Source organism: Sinocyclocheilus anshuiensis, unplaced genomic scaffold (assembly GCF_001515605.1).
Source record: "Sinocyclocheilus anshuiensis isolate Anshui unplaced genomic scaffold, SAMN03320099.WGS_v1.1 scaffold443, whole genome shotgun sequence".
Taxonomy (NCBI): Eukaryota; Metazoa; Chordata; class Actinopteri; order Cypriniformes; family Cyprinidae; genus Sinocyclocheilus; species Sinocyclocheilus anshuiensis.
The window spans coordinates 72956-83537 of NW_015548211.1; positions in this window are offsets into that span (position 1 = coordinate 72956).

A 10582-nucleotide genomic window follows, 5' to 3' on the forward strand; every position below is an offset into this window, starting at 1 on the left:
AGGTTAAGGGGTCTAAAAATCTAAATCGCTTATTGATAAAATGAAAAAAAAAATGCATTGATACGAATATCTTAATGATATAAAAGATACGTAAATATTTTTAAGTTTTTTAGCTAAAAATACGTAGCGATTTGTACGTTTTAAACATTGAAATACGTCTAAATTGTAAGTTTTAGCATTAATAAAAACGTACAAAAGTGCTTGTAAATGTTACATATTAATACCTACGTATAAACATGAGACCAGGCTGAATTATGAGATATAAACTCATGAAATAAATTCAGAATTGTGAGATATAAACACAGAATTATGAGAAACTCAGAATTATGAGATATAAACTCAGTTATGATATGAACTCAGAATTGCAAGTAAAAATTAGAATTCTGAGTTTTCTGAGGATTCTGAAAAAATGAACAGAAAAAAAGATCTGAATTGTGAGACAAAAAGTTGCAATTACCTTTTTTATTTTTAAGTTTTATCCCGTGGTGAAACGGGCTTCCACAGAACTCCAACTGAGAAATGAGAAATATTTCTTTGGCAAGTTGCTGAAATAAAATGTTTGTTTTTTATACTTATATTTTATTTCAATATTTCAATTAAAGTTTATTTTATTTCAAGTCAAGGAAAGGGTTTTAGTTTTAGATAACGATAATAACCCTGAATTATAAAAACAGATCTCACAAATCTTTCTAGATGTGGAGAAACTTTACTTTTGCATGTAAAACTTCAACTACATGGCCAGACAGTCTCAGTAAGAAGAGCTCAGAGTCTTTTAGCACGTATAAGACTCACAAGGGAGTCCTGATAAACTCTCCCCGGGTCAGAATAAGGGAACTGGACAGCAGCCACTGCATGTCAGGAGCTTTCAGCTTTTAAAATAAGCATCCATGTGTGAAGAGACTCCTCAGAGACAAACGCCTGAGCAGATAAAAGCTCACAGACACTGATCGGGTCAGAGCCGAGCACTACCTGCTGCTCATTCACCCTTCATACAGCTTCATTTCAGCCCACAGCTGAGTTCACACGCGAACAGCAACGCCAGAGACACACATTTACTGCGCACGAGATTGACGTGTGCACATGAGGAAATACTAAAACAAAACCAGCTTTTAACAGGATCATTTGTTGCATTTCTAAAGCATAACACCCAACAACAACAACTTTACACCACTGTGTGCTCAACAGGAATCAAGTGTGAACAATGCTGGTCAAAATCTAGTGTCTCAACAAATCGGCATCGGCTGAGAAATTTTGTATCAGTCCATCCCTTATATATATATCTCAACATAAAACCATGCAAAATCTATTTATCAACATGATCTTTTAATATTTATTATAAAAAAGACATAAAATAAGCAACATAAAATAATGGTGCACATTGCACAGTGTTTGGAAATAGATATCTGGCTTGATAGAAGTTAAACACAAACACTTTCTATTCAGAACATCTGACTGAGTCTATATTATAGCTACACTTTGGTTTGATTATATTCAAAAATCTAAAATCCATCACAATTAAGTTTATGGCTGGTATTAAAGAAAATACTCAATGCAGTAACCCAGAAATTGTGTCATCTTCTGTTCAGAATGGCAGCTATATTATGCAACAGAAATCATTGATAAGTTGTTAAAAATATCTTAATCTTTGTGCATTTAACTCAGAATGGCATTACACACAGAAGAGTGACACCGGATTAAGCTGCAGTGTGAACATGTTTGAAACGCAAATGAAAGAAAAAGCTTCTGACAGGATAAAACTTTAATAATGCATTGATGTATCTGCATTCAGATGAAGTGTCAGGAGTCACTTAAAAAGCATGACATGAGATGCAGTTAAACATTTAAATATAAATATTAATCAGCATGCTCTCTGCTGTCTGTGGATGATATGAGAAAACGTCAGATTCTGGGTCAAACATTTTCCATGAATACCAGCACATCTCCCTCTCTCAGTCTCTTCATAATGCAAAGTTATCAAATAAAGACTGAAAAATTCTGAGAAATTTTCATTCACTCAGAGTAACTTGAAATCATTAGCCTGATCCAAAGGAAAGTTAAAACGGACTGAAAGACACAAAGTCATAATCACAGCAACAGATATCAAAAACATCAGTGAAATGATAAATAATGTAAATTAATCTCTCACCAATATCCTGGTCAGTTTTGGCCCGTCTGCTCAGTCAGTTCAGAACAGCTCATGGACTAAAACACATCCAGAGATCTGAGTTTGAGCTGCTGGGACAGGAGCGTGTCGTCTGCTGTGGGCACAGACTGGAAACATCCACACCGGTCATTGTCTCAAAGCGCCGGTTTCCATCTGACGACAGGAACATATGATACTAGTCTGAGAGCAGAGTTGCTGGAGAAAACCTGCAGAATCTAAAACTAATTTGCAAAGGCATCCGTTACTGTTGAGGAGAGTCAAATGCTTTTGCCACCTATAACATCTTAACAACCCCATAGCAAACGCTAAAAACCACTTAGACGCCTTAGCAGACGCATAGTATACCGCAATGCCCTAGAAGAGTGGCAACACATTTTACACAACAAACACCACTAGTTTCCATCAGTTATGTTTACTCATAAATGTTGCAAATCACTGATTTGGCAGAAAACTAAACATACATGTATGTCATGTCAGTGTATCTTCATCTGAGCGTTCAGTAGAAAAACTGAAGTGAAGATGAGCTCTGTAAGTGAATGGAGGATGATTACTGCTCCAAAAGACTCCTCATTCGAACTCTTTGATTGCATTGATTCTTTAGTCTACTGTACAACTAAATATCCTAATAATCAATCCCGGAGTACCTGTCTATTCAGTAGAGCCACGAACATCAAACTAGTGTGTGTTTATGAAACAAAATTAGTATTTTTATTAATCAAGGATGCATTAAATCGATGAAAGGTGACAGTAAAGACATTTATAAAGCTATAAATGCTGTTCTTTTGAACTTTCTATTCATCTGTGAATCCTGGAAAATAAAATGCATCACAGTTTCCACAAAAATATTGTGCAGCACAACTGTGTTCAACATTGATAATAATCAGAAATGTTTCTTGAGTAGCAAATCAGCATATTAGAATGATTTCTGAAGATCATGTGACACTGAAGACTGGAAAATTCAGCTGCGCATCACAGGAATAAATTACAGTTTAACAGATATTCACATAGAAAACAGCTGTTTTAAATTGTAATAATATTTCACAATTTTTACTATATTTTTGATCAAATAAATGCAGCCTTTGTGAGCAGAAGAGACTTCTTACAAAAACATTAAAGAGTTTTGAATGGAAGTGTATAATGATTTTGGTATTTTTAGAGCAAAAATGGCTTTCGCTAAATAAATTCCCAGTTTTGTCATTGTAGCTTATTTGATTTAGGCTTAATTTAATTTCTGCATAAAAATAAAACCAGACAACATTTGTGAAAGTGCCAATCTGAAACACCAATGAAACATCATCGTCAGCATCACATGAACACATTTAAAGGATTTCGCCTCGATTTAACCCTAAGCTTGTTGGAAATCCAACATTTTAAAGGGAATCGGCCAATGAGACGAGCCGCAGATGCTGTTTTGAACAACACATGCTACTTGTCCTTCCCTGAGGGCAGATCACAGCGAAAAAAGATGTGAAGATATCAGCAGCCGGAAAACACGGCGGACCTTTGAGTCGTGTAAAATACAGGCCGATAGCAAGCCTCCGCCACCGCTCTTACTCTAGATGTGAAGACTTTTCCACACAGAGAACCGGAGAGATGCAGCTCCTGTGCGGGGAAAGAGAGGCAAAGTGAACACAGCAGATCAATCGATGGGGTCAGTAATGAACAACACACGGCTTTAATTAACTTGACAAATCTGTCATCGACAGCCGCAGCAAAAGCCTTCAGGATCATCACAAACGTGCAAAAGCATCACACGCCACACGATCTGCGGCCCTTGAAAGACATTGGGGTGCGTTTCTTTAAATTAAGCCACCAGCATTCAAAGTGCCATGAAATGTGAATGGGTGCCGTCAAAATGAGAGTCCAAACAGCTGATAAAGTAATCCACACCACTCCAGTCCATCAGTTAACATCTTGAGAAGACAAAAGCTGCATGTTTGTAAGAAACTAATCCATCTTAAGAACTTCAAACCATTGCTTCCGGCTAAAATACAAGTCCATAATCCACAATAACGCTTCCTGCCTCTTTTAAAGCATCTGGCACACGATGAAGACAATGAGATTCAGTAAACCAGAAATACACCGAAAACCAACACGAAGAGTAATATCTAAAGGACCTTTCATTTTGGACATCCTGGTCTTCTGATAAGAACTAGTGGTTTTATTTGGTTCAGGTTGGTCATCAATGCTGTAGTTAGTTGATCAGTTGGACTATACCTACTGATGGATGCTTTATTCATTTATTCTTTCATATATTATTTTATACATGGCATGCTTCTGCTTTATTCCACAACACAAGACTCTGTTTAATGGTTATTGCATCAAGAATGAGTTGAAGACCAGAGGTGTCACAGATATCAATCATCCCTGACACACTTCTTAATGGCTCCTGATGAAGTCTCAATCGTTGTGGAGCACAGAAATGCCCTCAGTGTGTTTGCACCGGGCTAATTCGGGCTCTGCAGACAGACAGCCTCGGGTCAGTTCTGCTGCTGGCTGGAGACAGATCTGACATTTCTCTGTCACTTCGCCCACAGACGCACACGAGCCGCTGGCACCGGACGCACTGTCAACATGCCACATCAGTCTGGCTTCAGAAACTGATGAAAACCCAACGCATATGACAAGACAGCTTTCTGTTGTGCATGCATATTTAGTCATCAAACTAGAACTAGTGTTTCTCCAATCTTTAAGTCTCATAAATCTCATAGTCTTCCAGCAGGGAAATGTGAAACACACACTTACTGAACTGAAGCTTGATGCCTTGCAAGTTTCCTCTATGTTGGTTAGTGATTCCAGTGTAATTAAAGGTACAACAGCTGTCACTGGGGCGGTACTCTTTCAAAAGGTACACTTTTGTCCCTATTAGGTTCTAATATATACACTTTAAGTACTAATATGTTCCTTTAAAGTACCAAAATGCACCCTTTAGGAACAAATATGTAAAGGTGAAAAGGTACCGCCCCAGTGACAGCTGCCTTTTTATTTCTGAGAGTGTATTAAAACTACTTTTTGTTCATTAAAATAAAACTGAAATAAAATGTAAATATTGGATGAAAAACTTAACTAAAATGGTTAAAAATAACAGCTGGAAAAAAAAATATTAGATGAAAAACTCGTTAACTAAAACTGAAACTATTACAAATAAATTCTGTTAATTGAAATAAAGCTGTACAATCTAGTGCAATCTAAATATATAAGTACAAGCTTAATATTAGATGAAAATAGAAAAATGAGATACGTTGGCATAAATATAAACTAATACAACTATATACTACATGAAATAAAATAATTTTAAGCACTAAAATTGCTGGCACTCCACTGTAAAAATAATAAATAAACAATACAAGATATTACTGCACTATTTCAGTATTTTTACTTTTAAAAAAAAGTTTAATTCATTGTGTTTCTTTACATTTCTGTGTAATTATTTGTGAAATTTTCTAGCAATTTCTGAGTGAAAATTGTTTCAAAGTAAATCCTACACCAAATTAATAATTTAAAGCTCCAAACGTTGCCTTGTCATAAACTAATAAAACTGTATACTACATAACTATATAAACTAATACAATTTAAAATACTAAAATGGGTAAATCTGAAATAAAAAATAAATTAAACCTAAATATAAATACTACAAAACAATAATAGTAATGACACGAGCACATAAAAAATTACTAAAATTTTAATTAAAACTTTAAATATAGAAATACAAACTAATTAAGAATATTATTAAATATTTTAATAGTATATAAATAATACTAAATATGTACTATATTATACGTAATATAGTATATACATAATATATTATATATAATATATGGGCTAAAAATTTGGTTTGATATTCTAGAGAGAGAGAGAGATTCACATATGATGTATGGTAATTCAATGATTTAATTAAAAACATTTTATCTAGAATTTTGTTAAGTTAAAACAGCTGTTTTCTATGTGAATATCTGTTAAACTGTAATATATTTCTGTGATGCGCAGCTGTATTTTCAGCATCATTACTCCAGTCTTCAGTGTCACATGATCTTCAGAAATCATTCTAATATGCTGATTTACTGCTCGAGAAATATTTCTGATTATTATCAGTTCACCATACATGCAATTCCAATCATAGCCACTAGATGGAAATGTTTGCAAAATAATTTAATCAATGAACTAAAATATTACAGTTTGTATGCCTAGATGAACTATCTTAGAGTAATTGATATACTGTTAGTTAATATTATTTTGAATTCATTTTTATTTTTATATTTTGTTTTAATTAATTAAAGTTTTAGTAATGTAGGTTGTCTATAAATGTCTATAATATAGTTCTCATGAATTTTTATTTTAGTTTTTTGAAACAGCTAATGTGTAATATTGTGCAGCACAACTGTGTTCAACATTGATAATAATCAGAAATGTTTCTCGAGCAGCAAATCAGCATATTAGAATGATTTCTGAAGATCATGTGACACTGAAGACTGGAGTAATGATGCTGAAAATACAGCTGTGCATCACAGAAATATATTACAGTTTAACAGATATTCACATAGAAAACAGCTATTTTGAATAGTAATAATATTTCACATTTTTGCAGTGTTTTTGATCAAATAAATGCAGCCTTGATAAGCAGAAGATTCTTTTTTCAAAAACATTACAAATCTGAATTATTCCAGATCTTGACTCCATGTTTATATGTCATGTAACTGGCTGGATAAGTTACACATCTCAGTTTACTACATTTGGGGTTTGTTCAAATCACCAACACTGCATATGAAATATAGTAATAGTGATTCTTGACTTAAACTCCACTAACCTCTCTTAGAAAAAAAAAGACACACATGCTACGGTACCCTTTCAAAAGGTAGCCTACTAATATATTTAGGTACTAACAGGTACATTTTAGGTACTAATATGCACTCTTTAGGGGTGGAAAAAGGTACACTTTTGAAAAGGTACCGGCCCAGTGACAGCTTTTATAACTTTATTTCTGAGAACGTACAGGTTCTGTGTTTTCAACTTTACTGTATTTGCAAAAAGTGTACCTGCAACAAAATAATGCAAGTTTAATTTCAGAATGATTAAAGTTAGGTAATGAATGACCTACAGTCTCTTAAAGTGCCGTAATGATCATTAATGTTGTGTTTTCCTGAGTGATTCTATTGGTTTTCCATTGTTAACTGCAGTAATGCAATAGAAATCACTCATGTGATGAACCATCTGTGTTTATCCAGCTCATGTTTTACCCAAGCAGCCAAAGCCTCATTAGAAATACATGTGACGATCCCAGTCCAAATACATATTTATCCTGAACTAATTAATGTAAAGTACTGGAGCAGAACAGAACGAAGGTTACAGTTACTCAAAATATGTTTCAGGAAAAAGAGCAAACGCTGCTTGAGAGAGACCTGATACTGAGGCAAAAATAATCTATTTTAGGGATTAACTAAACAACAAAACAAACGCAGATATTCTTACATGCTGCAAAGACGTGTGTGTGTGTGCATGCGTGCGTGTGTGAGTGTGTGTGTGTGTGTGTGAGAGTGTGTGTGTGTGTGTGAGTGTGTGTGAGGGTGTGTGTGTGTGCCAGATTCATTTTCATGATTCAGTGTGTAAACGCAAGCATAACAAAGGAGAACATTCAAATATTATCAGCCTTTAGACTCAGCATTAGTTTTTCATATTCCAAACATAGTTATTATAATGAACTAAAACCACAAAATACTTATGTAACTTGAAATAAAACAAACTTTAGCAAAAAAAAACAAAAAAACAACAACAACAAAAAAAATATATATACTGTATATGTATAAACAGCTAGTTTCTCATTCTCATTTATTTTAACTTAATGTACTAAAATGACTAAAACGGATATTAACATGAAAAAAAAGAACAGGCATAATTTTTAAAAAAGCTTTAAACTAAACTTAAACTTTAACTATAGTTGAAATCAAAACAGAAAATCTAAAAAAAAAACATTTAAAATATTATTAAAACTATAATATCTCACTGATACCATAATAACACGGTTTTCAAACTTTTTTTTTTTTAATTATCCGGATTTGTGATATTTTTACATCATCGCACAGACTTTAGAAGGTTCTTAAGCATTAAAAGTCAGAAGCTAAATGTTTTAATTTAACTTTAGCTTTAAAGGAATAGTTGACCCAAAAATGAAAATTTGCTGTAAATGTGCTCACCTTTAGATCATCCAAGATTAGGATGAGTTTGTTTCTTCATCAGGTTTGGAGAAATGTAGCATTGCATCAGTGTCTCAGCAATGGATGCTCTGCAGTGAATGGGTGCCGTCAGAATGAGAGCTGATAAAAACATCACAATAATCCACACGTAATCCACAGCACTCTAGTCCATCAGTTAACATCTGGAGAAGACAAAAGATGAAACAAATCAGCATTTTACAAGTCAAAATTGAGGAGCGTTTTAAACACTTATTGTCAAAGCATAATGCAATAAAGGATGAAATGATGCTCTTAAAGAAGTGTTTTCCCACCAATTATCATATAAGAATCATCTTAGAATCACAAACTGTTTTCCAAAAGCATGATATCTGAAAAATGGTGTAGATCTATAAGTGATCTGGAGGATTTATATATGCTAAAAAGGAATGTTTAAGGAATTACAGAAAGAGTCCTGACCTGGTCAAAGCTGTAACTACACACAAACCACACATGTCTGATTTACAGAGACTGACAAGAATCATCATGAGCAGAAAGATCTCACCTGATGTGAGCTGATATACAGTGATCCTCACCGACACGAATGACTGCTCAACTAAAAAAAAAAAAGTTGTCTTCAGATGTTTATAGAGAAGTTATCAGTCCATCACTTTGATAAGGAAATATGACCCAAAGTCATACAGCCCACTTGTGTTTTTAGCGACTTCAGCATTTATCTAGAGCCTTAAGCTGCCGAGCTACTTTTGAGTTACTTTTCAAATCTGGGCTGGGCTTGCTTCTTTGATTTTAATATAAAAAAGTTCAAATTTTGGTCAATGTTTTACAAACCAAAAGTGAAATCAATAAGCTTCAGGCTGAAGGAAATGTGCATTCACATCTGTACAGTAGAGGGCACAGCTCAAACAAACCCATTCTGGATGGCACGAAGAATAGGATGCAAGAGAAGAAAGTTCAACACTCTTTAGCAATAAAAAAAACAAACACAAATGCTATGTTTATCTAAAGTCAATTTTGTTTATTAGTATGGGGGAACTGGATCATCAAAGGTCACCAGCAAAGATAAATGCTATTTAACACATTTAAATATTGCAGGTTTGCGTCACATTGAGTTTGCATTTCACCGTTTTTATTCATTTTGAGGAATACTGAATCTGTTTTTGTGCGAGTGAGAAAAACTCAAGATGTTTTCCCGTAATTATAATGTAATGCATGACTTTACTAGTTACTTGAAAAACGTAATCTGATTACATAACTCGCATTACTTGTAATGCATTATCCCCAAAACTGATGCTTAATTTACAACGTTTTGTGTGCCAGCAACCCCTCTGCCAGTTGCATTCAGGTGAAACCTGCGCTCCCTTTCACCCTCCCATCTTTCCTCTGTTCTGTCTCCTCTCTTTACGCATTATGCTCTACTTTGACGTCTTGTCTAGACAATATCTGTCCTCTCTCCTCCAGGCCAGCGCGTGCTACTCCCTCTAACCCAGGGGTCTCCAACCGTGCTCCTGGAGAGCTGCAACCCCACTAAAACGCACCCGAACTATCTAATCGAGGTGTTCAGGGTTTCTTGATAATTACAGGCAGGTGTGTTGGAGCAGGGTTGGACCTGAAGTCTGCAGGACAACAAAGCAGAATATACAGTTAAGACTTTTGCATGTAACATTTTAAATACAGAGACATTGCAGAAGAGGGCTGGATTTAATTTTTCAAACTAGGATATTCTTCTCAAATTACACTCAGACTATTATTATATGGAGCTTTTGTGGAATGTGGAAAAAACATTCACATATGCACTAACACACAGTATCACATTGTTTATTAAGGCATAACTTTTAACAAACAAAATGCATTAAAACAATGAAAACCTGAGCATTCACGTTTTAATGCATAAATACAAATCATATGACAGTACAGATTCACTTTGAATTTGAGACATCAGCTGTTCATTTAGTTATTTTAATAGTTTAGTTTTAAAGGTAAACCCACCACACCTATAAAACCTGTGACACTCTGACCTGAAAATATATTTTGTCTTTTGAATATTAAAAGTAACATAAAAAGGGTCCTTGCAGAAGAAAGTCATTTCCTCTCTGGGAACTTTCTGAGCTCAACAAAAATAAAAAATAAGTGTAAGTCTCATATTTTGTTTAATTTTACTTAAACTGTAAAGTGTAGAGTTTATTAAACTTCACCAAGCACACATGAAATTCAGGAGTTTTTTAAAAAAAAAATT